Source organism: Mandrillus leucophaeus, unplaced genomic scaffold (assembly GCF_000951045.1).
Source record: "Mandrillus leucophaeus isolate KB7577 unplaced genomic scaffold, Mleu.le_1.0 Scaffold67, whole genome shotgun sequence".
NCBI classification, from domain to species: domain Eukaryota; kingdom Metazoa; phylum Chordata; class Mammalia; order Primates; family Cercopithecidae; genus Mandrillus; species Mandrillus leucophaeus.
Window position 1 is genome coordinate 1,575,065 of NW_012107252.1, and position 12,536 is coordinate 1,587,600.

Consider the following 12,536-nt stretch of genomic DNA (forward strand, 5'->3'; position numbering starts at 1 on the left):
TTTGAAAAATTAGCATTAATGACTAAGGTAGAAGCAGGTACTGTGTTTCACATAAATATTTGACTTAAAATACAATTCATGGTGTTTCATGGAGTAGGGAAGGGTAGCCCCAGTGTCTGTCTGATAATAGAAGTACAATAAATTTAATTGAGAAGATTTGACAAATTCTAAGGCTGAAATACTTCATTAATCAGGAAGTGTGACCTTGAACAGAAGAAAAATAACTGCAGCAGTCAAGACTGTTCTGGAAGCAGCAGTTCCTTTGAACAAACATTTTTTTTTTCTTAGAGACAAGGTCTTGCTTTGTCACCCAGGTTGGAGTGCAATAGTCCAATCATAGTTCAGTGTAATCTTGAATTCCTGGACTCAAGCACTCCTGCCACAGCCTTCTGAGCAGCTGAGACTACAGGCGTGTGCCACCATGCCCGTCTAAATATTTTATTTTTCATAGAGACAAGGTCTTATTATGTTACCCAGGTTCCTTTGACAACTTTTTTAAGTGAACTTCAGGTCCAATTTGCAAAACCCCAAAAGCAGTGGGCTCTGTCAGTGGCTGCAGTACTGAAGGGCAAGTAGTAGAATATGTTCTTCTCTGCATTCATAGCTTCATGTGGATGATGACTGTCATAATCTTTGAATGTACAATGGGCATATGTGGGGTTAAAAGTAGAAGTGATCTTAATGTTTGTCTTTACCATAATTATTACCTCCCTTGGGAATCATTTTATATCCTGACTTGTTAACACTTAAAAACAATCAGTGTTCTACATGAAATTATTTAGTGTTTTCCACTTCAGTTTAATTTATATTCAGAGCACTTAAAAAGATATTTACACAAGTAAAAATTCCAGGGGGGTGGGGGGGAGAGGGAGAGAGAGAGAGAGTGTGTGTGTGTGTGTGTGTGTGTGTGTGTGTTTTAACAGCAAATGGAAGTGTATAAAGAAAAGGAACATGAGTCAATGAGGGTAAGTAAGAACCTGATCTTGGATGGAGGATCAAGGAATGTCTCCCTGAGTAGGTGATACTTAAACTGATAAACAGGAGTGAAGTGGGCTACAAGTGCTACTGGTGAGCATTTTAGTTCAGAAAAAACACTTGCAAGAGGTCTAGTGCCAGAAGGAGAGGTTGAGGCACTTTATTATATAAAGAGTAAGATACGTCCAGATAATGCATGTAGAACCAGCAAAGATTTGGAAAGTATCCTCTTGGGGAACTAGAGTTAAAACCAAGAAATGTTGTGTTTGGGATACCAGCAAAGCAAGGGCCCCCAAAACATGAGTAAAATCGAGTTTTGATAGTTAACTTGAATTCTGCTATAAAGGCATCTAAAAAGATATCAATTGAGTATGTTAAATTTTGTGTCATTTATAAGTTTTTATTTTGCATTACATAGGTGGGGGAGATAAAGTTCACCTTACCTGAATTTTCAGTGCTTAGGACTTCTAAAGGGCTTCAGCCTTAGGCATAATTCTAGTCAAGCCCAGTGTCTTCCTTTTTACAATAATAAGCTCGGTCCAAAAATTGTGATTTATCTTGCGTGCCCCACGTGGCTAGTGACACGCTCTAGGCCTAAAATTCAGAACTCTTGAGCTAGCACTCCCTGCCCCTTTAAGAATGAAGGAACTTAGATAAAAATAAATCCAAGTTTAGTAGGCACGGGCTGTAGTTGAGGCCTGGCGGGAAGCTCTTTGAGAACTAGAACGCCCCAAGACAAAATGTATTCGCTAAGTCGCAAACGCGCGACATGCCGTTACCATGGTTACAGTTGTCTCCAAAGCCAATGGAATGAATTGTACTGTCGATACGGCCGGGACAACTCCGCCCCCGAGCCGAAGGCCAATGGTATGAGCTGTAATAACAGTCTCCACAAGAAGCACAGTCTCTGGCGCCATTGGCGTGCGTCGTCTCTATGGTTCCCGCCGGAAGGACCCCTTTGCGTCTCTGTGGCGAGCGCGGTTGCTATGACGCCCAGGTCTCCTTCTGCACCTGCCGCTGGCAGCTGGGCGCCTAGGGGCCGAGCGACCCCGGGACCCTCGCGGCACCCTCCGCAGGAAAATTTCCGACTTGGTTCCTGAGGTTCCTGCCTCAGCCCTAAGGAGGAAAGCACCCATTCTCCCCTCTTTTCCGCATTCCGGGCCTTTTCTGCTTCTCCCCAGCATGGCCCGAAACTACAGGAGGGGAAACCCTCCTGGCCCGGCCTTTCTAGCCCCTGGCTGCAGTGATTCCGCCTGAAGGAGAATTAACCGTTTTCCCCGGACCCAGCTGCCACAAGCATTTAGTATTAGGCTGCCGCCTATTATTAGAGCGGGCTTAGAACATCCTCAGCGAGGTAGGTCGGCGTTCCTTTTCTCACTTAAAGGTGAGGTGTCGAGACGCGTCCCTGGACAGACAGCGCCCGAAGGTCCAGGCCACTATGAAGTCCACGGAGGCGGAGCTTTCCCCTGCGTGTAGGCCCGCGAACAAAGAACTACCGTGTTCTGATTTTTTTTTTTTTTTTTTTTTTTTTTTTGGCTGATGTTCGTCATGCAGAACCTTGAATCCCGATGAAGATTTGGAGGCCTTTTGTATCCTCAGCATCAGAGGTCATGAAGTCAGTTACCTTCTGCCTTTCAAGCTACAACTTTTTTCACTTCACTCATCACTCCAAGCACCAGTTTTCTTCTCATCCTGCTTATTTCACAGCCATTTTAACCTTTCCCTGTTAACGCTGCACATTATTGAATGTCCATTTGTCTCCACCACCTCTGTCATCTATAGACCACCTCCTTCTGCATTCCTGCTGCAATGCTTTGTGTACCTACGTATTTCGCATTCTCCAGCTCTGCAGTCATTGGGAAGATTTTTTGTTTTTCTTTGCGTTATGGCAACCTTTCAGTCTTGGGTAAACTAGAGACTAGGAGAAGTGCACATTGGTAAATATAAACATTAAATACTGCAGGCCTAGTGTGTTTTGAAAATGGAAAAAAAATCAAAATTGCAGTATTGGACCCATTTCAGGCTTATATAATGAAAGAAGGTTGTTCCTTGTTTAATTAAATTTTATTGATGTGTTTATCAATGTGAAAAGGGCATTCAAAATGATCATGTAAGATAGGATTTCAACTTTAAGCCTGTACGAACCCAACATTGGGGATATGATGTAATTTTCCGGAGAGGAGATAATTGAATTGAAACAGTACTTGTGCCTTCTTTTCCTGACAATTTCTGAATCAGAAAACATTCTTTGTGACGTAAGCCAAGAAACAAAACAATAAAGAGTGATTGAAAATAAATATTTTTGGCAAGGGAGCAGACACAATAGTTCTAAAAAGACTGGAACAGAGGGCCTTAAATATGGCATAAGATTAACTTAGATCCAGTGCAATTTTATTTTTGCTTGGAAAGCTTGCCTTAATTTGTCTTACAATATGCATTCCTTGTTGAATCTTACTATTTCTTCTTCAGTATTCAGGTTTAAAAGTAAACCTATTTTGAGGATATACAGAACATATACATTTTAAACAGCTGTTTGGGGCTACGATGATTTGGATATTTTGATTTCTCAGTCCAATCGAAGCAGTTGTTTGTGATGTCTCATGCTTAGAGCCAGGTCAAGTTTTTAAATATTGAGAAATTCAGCTTTCTCCTCTAGAACAGATCAGAAAACAAAAACAAGTTCTGCAGCCTTTTCAATCTTGCACATAAAATTGGAACTGGATAAACCCTAACTCTTGAAAAAAGAGTATATTAGATGCTATATTGCAAGGGGCTTTCCTTTCCTTTACTCTTCTAATATGTATTTATTGAATAGCAAGGCATAAATTTTAAAAAAATTTAACCTGGGCAAACATGACAAAAACCTGACTCTACAAAAAATGCAAAAAATTAGCCAGGCATGGTGGAGCACTCCTGTAGTCCTGGCTACTCTGGAGGCTGAGGTGGGAGGATCACTTGAGCCTGGGAGGTTGAGGCTGCAGTGAGCTATGATCACACCACTGCACTCCAACCTGGGCTACAGAGTGAGACCCTGTCTCAAAAAAATAAATTCCTGTCATTCTAGCACAGTTTTTTGTTTTTGTTTTGTTTGTTTTGTTTTGTTTTGAGATGGAGTTTCACTCTTGTTGCCCAGGCTGGAGTGCAATGGCGCGATCTCGGCTCACTGCAACCTCTGCCTCCCGGGTTCAAGTGATTCTCCTGCCTCAGCCTCCTGAGTAGCTGGGATTATAGGCATGGGCCACCACACCCTGCCAATTTTGTATTTTTAATAGAGACGGGGTTTCTCCACGTTGGTCAGGCTGAGTCTCGAACTCCCAACCCCAGGTGATCTGCCTGCCTCAGCCTCCCAAAGTGCTGGGATTACAGGCGTGAGCCACGGCACCCGGCCTCTTGCACAGTTTTAAACCTGGGGAGCAGGGTGGGGTTCTGCCAAATGTGAGACATTTGGCAATGTATGTAAACATTTTTAGTTGTCACAGCTAGGGATATGCTACTGGCATCTAGTTGGTAGAGACCAGGGATGCTACTCCATATCCTATTATACACAGAACTGCCTCCACAACAGCTCAGAATGTCAGTAGTGCCAAGGTTGAGAAACTCTGTCTTAACACATCAATAGTTCATTTTTTTGTTCTGTGTCAGTCTTGTTCAGCTGTGTACATTTTTACATAGTTATGTACATTTTGCCTTTCTTTTTCACTTAATTTTATATTTTAAACATTTTTTACATTGCTACACTGTTTTCAACTTTTGAAAAAAGTATACTAATTTTATTTGGGAATTGAAAAACTGTGCATAATATGTATTGTATTTAAGATGTGTGTGAGTTTTAAATTATATTTGTGTGAAAGGAGTGGAAGATAGAAGAAAGAAAGGTTACAGTGAAAAGTCACCTACTGGATATTTCAGTTTTTGTGGCCGTGCTATGTACTTTGTTCCCTAGCGTCACTCAAAGACTTTGGAATCCAAAGCTCAGCCTTTGCTCAGAGGCAGATGTGCTATGGCATAAGATAGGGTCCTGGCCCCTGCAATGCAGTTGGAGAGTACCTACTAGGAGAAAAAACAACAGGTAGACAGAACCATTATCCTTGACCTCTTCTCGTTTAAAATTCTTTGTCTCAGTTTGCTTTACCACTTTATTCTTTACATCGAGAAGTTTTTTGGAGGCCTAAAACCATTTCAGGATGCACTTCTTTCCAGAGATTGGATTTTTAAGAGATTTAATGAGCATTTACTTAGTATCTACTTTGGACAGAATAGTTTTTTGGTTTTTGTTTATTGAATTTTTTTTTTTTTTTTTTTTTTTTTTTTTTTTTGAGATGGAGCCTTGCTCTGTTGCCCAGGCTGGAGTGCAGTGGCAAGATCTCGGCTCACTGCAGCCTCTGCTTCCTGGGTTCCAGCGATTCTCCTGCCTCAGCCTCCTGGGTAGCTGGGATTACAGGCACATGCCACCATGCCCGGCTAATTTTTGTTTTTTTAGTAGAGACGGGGTTTCACCATGTTGGCCAGGCTGGTCTTGAACTCCTGACCTCAGGTGATCCACCCACCTCGGCCTCCCAAAGTGCTGGGATTACAGACGTAAGCCACCGTGCCCAGCCAAGAATATTATTCTTATGTACTTTGTTGTGTGGGCAATTTTAGGTACAGTTTAGATATCAGAGCATTTATAATTTAGTTTTATTTCTTCAAGATCTAGTTTACCAGAATTTGAAAGTTAATCATCAAGTCTCAATAAATCCACTGGGAAAATGTTTGTTTGGGGATCTCACAGCACCATTCCAGGCAGAGTGACTTGAATGTCAAAATTTGTGGAAATATAAGCAGCATGATGGGGACCAATAAGTATACTGACATGAATGGCTAATGTCAAGGCGTGGCAGAAGACAAGGCTAGAGAGACTGGGAGGAACCAGATTGCGAAGAATATCTGGTCCCAAGCTAAAGGGTTTGAACTCTACCTGAAAGCGACAAGAAGGTTAAGCAGCAAGTGATTTGCATTCGGGAGGATCAGTGTGGAGTTTTGCTGAGAACAGATTGGATGGGGGCCACCTGGCAGCAGGAACATCAGTTAAGGACGCTATTACACTAAACTGAACCAATAGTGAGGCAAGCCTAAGGCAGTAGACACGGAGAGGATGAATTAGAAAATGATGAAAGAAGTACTGCAAATTCAGTGACTGATTGCATACCAGAGTAGAATGAATAGGAAGGAGGGTCAAGGATGAATCCTGGGTTTCTGGCTTGGGAAACTGTTGACAGTGATTTTAACTATGAAATATAGGAGGAAAAGATGAATGGGTTATTCAAGCTGAATTGTTCACTAGAAAACTGGAATGCATTGGTCTTAAACCGTAGACTCATTTTATATTGCTCTCCTAGCTTAGAGCTTCTTCTCTGGAACTTGCATTTCTCTGCCAAATCTTGCTTAAAGAGTAGGCCCTCAGAGGCCATATTTGTACCCCTACTTTCAACGTTATTCCATGTACAGCTGACTGAATGGGGAAAATACAGGTAACTTTGAAGAGGCAGGCACAGCCTATTCAGTGAGCAACAAACAATTGTCTCTTTCAAAAATTTGAACTAAGAGATACAAAGATAGAAATGACTTAATCTAAAAAGTCACGTAGGCTAAGGACTTGAATAGCTGTTTTCAGCCTTGCTGATGAGCAAGCAGAGGAAGTTCACCTCTGTAGAGAAGCAAGAGGAGCATACTCACAGGGAAGCTCAGAGACAAAAGACCTCATGGGTCAGGAGAGACCGTTAATGGCTGTGTAGTTCCGTATCCAACTCCTGTGTAGCCACATTTAGTTTCCAGCGTATGTCCTTGTACCTCATCCACTCAATAACCCTCATATAGTAGTTGGGATTGGCTGGTTGTGTGAGGGACAGAAAGCCCAAAATAATGCACTGAAAAAGAAAGAAATGTATTCCTCCCACATAGAAGTCAAGAAGAAAGCAATCTATAACTGGTAGAGCAGCACCCTGAAATGGTCAGAGACCCAGGTTTCTTCTCTCCTGATATTACAGCATCCATGGCATATGGTTTCCAGCTAATGGTGCCCAGGATGGCTGCTCAGGCTTCAGCTATCTTGTCTGAATTCCAGCTAGTAGAAAGGAGGAAGGAGAAAGAAAGGGGGTATCATGTTCCTTAAGGACAGTTTCTGGAAGCAGCACATAATTCCATTTACACCCATTGGTCAGAACTTGGTCACCTGACCATATCTATCAGTAAGGAAGTCAGCCTTGTGATCAGTCAAAGCACTAAATGTCTTATTTCTGTGGAAGAAGGGAATAGTAAATATTAAAGGACACCAGCAGTCTCTGCTACCCTCACCTGTATTCCAACTTCAATGTGTTTCTGTTTCTTGCCACTCCTTCTAGATTGATCTGGAGCATAGCAGAAAGAGATTCTTATTTAATCTTCCAAACAACCCAGTGAGGTAGGCAATACTATTACACTTATTCTACACACAGAATAAAAATTTAAAGAAGTTACCTGACTTGTGTAAGTCACACAATTACAAAGTAGCAAAGCCAAGGTTTGAGCCAAGATATGTTAGACTGTTGTGCCCAAGCTGTTAATGACATGGTAGTGAGAAGGGTGGAGAGCTAAAGGCAGGGTTCTTGGAAATGGCAGCATTTGAAGGGATGGAAGAGGAGGAAGCCAGGAAGAATACTGAGAAGGAAAGGGTAGAGACATATGAGTCAAAACAGGACAAAGTGACATCACAACAGAATAATAAAAAATAAACTTTCAGGGAAGGAGTGAAGAGGTACGGCAAAGAGATCATATCTTAAAACAAACAAAAACAGGGCCAGACACAGTGGCTCACACCTGTAATCCCAGCACTTTGAGAGGCTGAAATGGGAGGATCACTTGAGCTCAGGTGTTCAATTCCAGCCTGGGCAACATACCAAGACCCTTGTTTCTACAAAAAATAATTTAAAAACCAAGATGGGCATGGTGGCACACTCCTGTAGTCCTAGCTCCTCATGAGACTGAGACGGGAGGATCACTAAAGCCCATGAGTTTGAAACTGTAGTGAGCTATGGATGTGGCATTTTGAGTTCATTGTTAACTGATAATTTGAGTACAATGGTCAGAGCAGAAGGCAAAATGCAGCAAATGTGGGAGTGTGGAAGCCAAACACAGAAGCCACAATATAGGAGTGTGGGAGACAAATTGTCCAAAAGAGGATGTAGCTAGAGAGGTATATGGTGGGGCTAAAGAAAGGTTATTTTTTGTATCTTTAAGACCAGAGATGTCTTGAGCTGAGGACAAGAGAACAGTAGAGAAGGAGATAAGGAACATACAGAAGAGAAAATGCTTCCCTAAGGAAGCAGTATGGGATGGGGCCTAGAATACGGGTAACGGGATTAACCTTGATCAGGAGGATAGGAAGCTCTTCCACTGAGAAGGGAAAGAGGACAAGATTGGTAAAGATGAAGGTTGGTATGTTGGTGAGGAGAAGCAGCTGACAGTTTTATGATGACCTTAGTTTTACTAGTTTTCTGGGAGACAAGGTCATTTGTCAAGAGTGAGGGGAGAGGTGAGATATTCAGTTTGATGGAGAGGTGAAAGTTTCGAATAGTTGCTGAGTGAAATAGTAACAGAAACTAGCAACTCATTAATGACCCAGTGATTGAGAAGCTTGGCTCAGACCAGAAGCCATGAATTTGTAATGGTTCAAGTTTGCATGCTTGATTTTGTTCTCTACCAGCACTCAGCAACCTAAAATAGGTGGAGAATAGTCAAATGCATGAACTTTTCCAGGGCTGAGATTTGCAAGGAAGGTGGGACAAAGGGATAAGATAACTGGGAATGTTGGTGAAGGACTGAAATGATCAACAGTTGGGTTTAGGCTTGAGGGGCAAACAAGTGAAGCCAAAGAGTATCTGGTAGTTTGAGAGAGGATGTAATGGTCCAGAGACTGGAGGTATTATTGTAATTGTAGAATTCCTTTAGTTTAAGAGAGCAACTGCTTCACACCCATTAGGATGACTTTTTTTTTTTTAAAGTAACCCAAAGTAAGTGTTGACAAGGATGTGAAGATATTAAGACCGTCTGCATTGCTGGCAGGAACGTAAAATGGTGCAGCTACAGTAGAAGACAGTAGGACAGTTCCTCAAAAAAAAAAAAAAAGTTAAACACAGAATTATATATCTAACAATTCCACTCTTACGTGTATACCTCAAAGAATTGAAAACAGGGACTCAGATACTTTTAAACACCGGTGTTCATAGCAGCATCATTCACAATAGTTGAAAGGTGGAAACAACCCCAATGTCCATCAACAGGTGAATGTATAAATAAAGTGTGCTATGTACATACAATGGAATCTTATTCAGTCTTAAAAATAAATGAAATTATGATTAGTGATACAACATGGATTAACCTTGAAGACATTATGCTGCGTGAAATAAGCCAGTACAAAAGGACAAATATTGTATGATTCCACTTCTATGAGTGATATAAAATAAGCAGGTTTATAGAGACAGAAAGTAGAATAGAGATTCTGAGAGCTGGGAAAGAGGAGGATGAGAAGTTACTGTTTAATAGGTGTAGAGTTTCTGTTTGGGATGATGAAAACTTTCTGAAAATGACAGTGGTGATGGTTAGACAACATGGTGATTGTACTTCATCCCATGGAATTGTACAGTTAAAAATGGTTAAAATGGTAAATTTTAAGTTACGTATATTTACAACAATTAAGAAAAAGAGGGGAAGAGGCACAGAAGGCGTTAGAGGGAGACACATGGAATTTAGGATGGCAGGGTTTCAACATTAGTTCAGGCTGTTCATAAGGACTTAGGTGTAGCCATGAAGATGGGCGGCTAGAAAATGGTGAATAAAGATGACTGGCTTTGGGAGAATGGTCAAGTGATGGAGCATGGGTGATTTGTGCACTTGAGTATTGACCTGAAGCCTATAGTGTCCTCTTGATCAGCAAGGATCGGATCCAAAGGTTTTTCCAATATCCCTAATCCATTTTTCCTTTCAACATCCTCCAATCTAAGACTCCCCTACTCCACCCCTACAGCATGGGGATTATGCTGTTGGGCAAGCAACCACAGTACAGGACTTCTAATAATTTAAGCATTTATTTTCTAATCACCTCATCAGTTTATCACAACTGCTTTTAGCACTTTGAGGTATTTGCTTCCAGTCTTTTCTTTGTGTCTCTGGTGTTCACATAGTTATAATAATACTTTTGCATTCTGCTTTTCCTCTTAGCACTATCACAGAAGCATTTTTGCATATTGCCAAATAGTCCTCACAGGATGCTATGTATTCTTAGTATCTTGGGCTCTCTGCTACCCAGGACTAAAACCACAAGTAACTATGATGCTCAGAGACCTGGTAGGGAGAAGGGGGAAGATATGAGTGGGGACCAGGTGAAGAAGGTTGGGGGAACAAAAGAAAATTTTTAGTTATATGTCATGAGGAGGACCCACAGAGGTGCAGGATTCAGACTTGCATTCTTTTTCATCAGTATGAGTATCAGCTGATAATTAAAACCATGTATGGTCTAAAAATACTGTTGATGTGGAAATGGTAAGACTCTAGAAAGCTTGGCAATCAAGGAGAAAAATAATAAAGATATGGTTTTGCTTTTTAAAAAGCAAAATAGTATATTTATGTGGACTGAAGCACAATAACAATTATGTCTGTCACTGCAGTTTGGGTCAGATTAACTTCGTTAAAAGTTGTATTTGATTAGAACAGCAAGTCCTATTAATAGTTAGTGGTTCTAATCACTTGAGGTCAGGAGTTTGAGACCAGCCTGACCAACATGGTGAAAGCTTGTCTCTACTAAAAATACAAAAATTAGCCAGGCGTGGTGGTGCACACCTGTAATCCCAGCTACTCAGGAGGCTGAGGCAGGAGAATCGCTTGAACCCCGGAGGCAGAGGTTGCAGTGAGCTGAGATCATACCACTGCACTCCAGCCTGGGCAACAGAGCTAGACTCCATCTCAAAAAAAAATAGTTAATGGTTCTAGTAACACAGATATCACTTCATCAATCAGCAGATATTTATCTTTCATATACTGTCATAGTGCAAACTGTTATGTCGTGATTACTTGCAACCTAAAAAAATTAAAGACAATATCGATAGCAGACTTAGATCAAGAAGTTGCAGAAGAGAACTGAATTAATGAGAAGTCAACATAAATTATAAGACATATTCTGTGAGTAAAATCAATCCTGGATAGTATAGAATTGGGGCCTCTCTAGCTTCCAGAGGAGTCCTTTTATTTCTAAATATGCAATAAAAGGAACAAAGACTTCTTTGGACTTTAAAAAAGAAACAAGAGCCCTTTGGGAGACTTCAGATAAAAGTTGCAAACTTCAGAACAGACAGAAAAACTTTTTCTTTCCATTGTACATAATTTTCATTAAATATGTCATTTGTTATTTTAGAAGATATACAGTTGTTCAAAGCTTAAATTTTTCGGTATTAGCAGCTATTTCATTTAAGTGCTCACAACTAGATAACAGTAGGAAAAGTAATATATGCATTGTAGAGAGTCTGACTCTAGTCATATATACATAGACTTATTTATTCCTGCTTTCAATTTTCCTCACATAGCAGCTTTGTATGTATATTGCCAGTTGTATTTTGTTCTTTAGAAATATCTTAGATTTTCCAAGCTGTATATACACACACATACATAAGTGTGATGAAGGATCAGGTGGCTTACTAGCTTTCTATCACTAGTACCCTAAAGATTAGTACTCTAATAAGGAGCCTAAGGTGGCACCTACATAGATATCTTGCATCCTCAGTTGTGTGTGTGTGTGTGTACATACACATATGCTTATTTCTTCTATCAAGGGAAAAGTTCAGTTAGAAGACATACTTCACCATCTTGAAAAAGAAGAAATCGATCCCGTTGCTAATACAGAAGAATAACTCTGTTTGGTGCTTATTCCAGCCAGCACAGTGAAGACAGGCTGAGGACCGCTACCAGAGATGTAGAAGAGCTTGTAGTGCAGCACATGAACAAAACAAAAGAAGTAAGAACTAATAGTATAGAATTTTAAAGACGCCTGTGATTTTGTTCATTGCCCTTCATTAAATTGACATATTTAGAACTAATGTTTGGCTATTACTGTGTAGTTGGAAAAGCACCCACGTGTAGACTTTTTTTTTTAATGAAACATGGCAACAGTCTGTATTGGTTTCCACCAAGACTACATGTATAGGATGTTGCCCAGTGATAACTGGTTGAACATCTAAACGGGACTGCTCCAGGTAGCTTAGGTGACTCTTTTCTTTGAAGGCTTAGAAACTAATGTCAGCATGGTATCAGTGAATCTGCTTCTCAAAGGTGGACTTGTATCAACCAAAGTCGTACAGATGAGACACCTCCTTTTTAATTGACAATAAGAAATGTAATTGCCAGAGGAACTAAACATGTATTTTTGGTGGCTGATGTATTCTCTTACAGACACATTATGTGGGAAGCCAACTTTTAATTAGATGTTTACTTGGTGAACAAATGATTCTAATTTTTTTTTTTTTTTTTTGAGACGGAGTCTTACTCTGTTGCCCAGG

General features: G+C 40.6%; 1 protein-coding gene across 1 annotated transcript in view; it reads left to right on the top strand.

Annotated features, from left to right (window-relative positions):
• Positions 1 to 1,969: 1,969 nt before the first annotated feature.
• The window catches only part of LOC105555115 (coiled-coil domain-containing protein 30-like), a 44,610-nt gene continuing 34,043 nt past the window's right edge, over positions 1,970 to 12,536 (top strand). The window contains exon 1 of the mRNA XM_012001909.1: positions 1,970 to 2,582. The gene's annotated coding sequence lies outside the window, so the exon portion shown is untranslated. The remainder of the gene's footprint in view (positions 2,583 to 12,536) is intronic.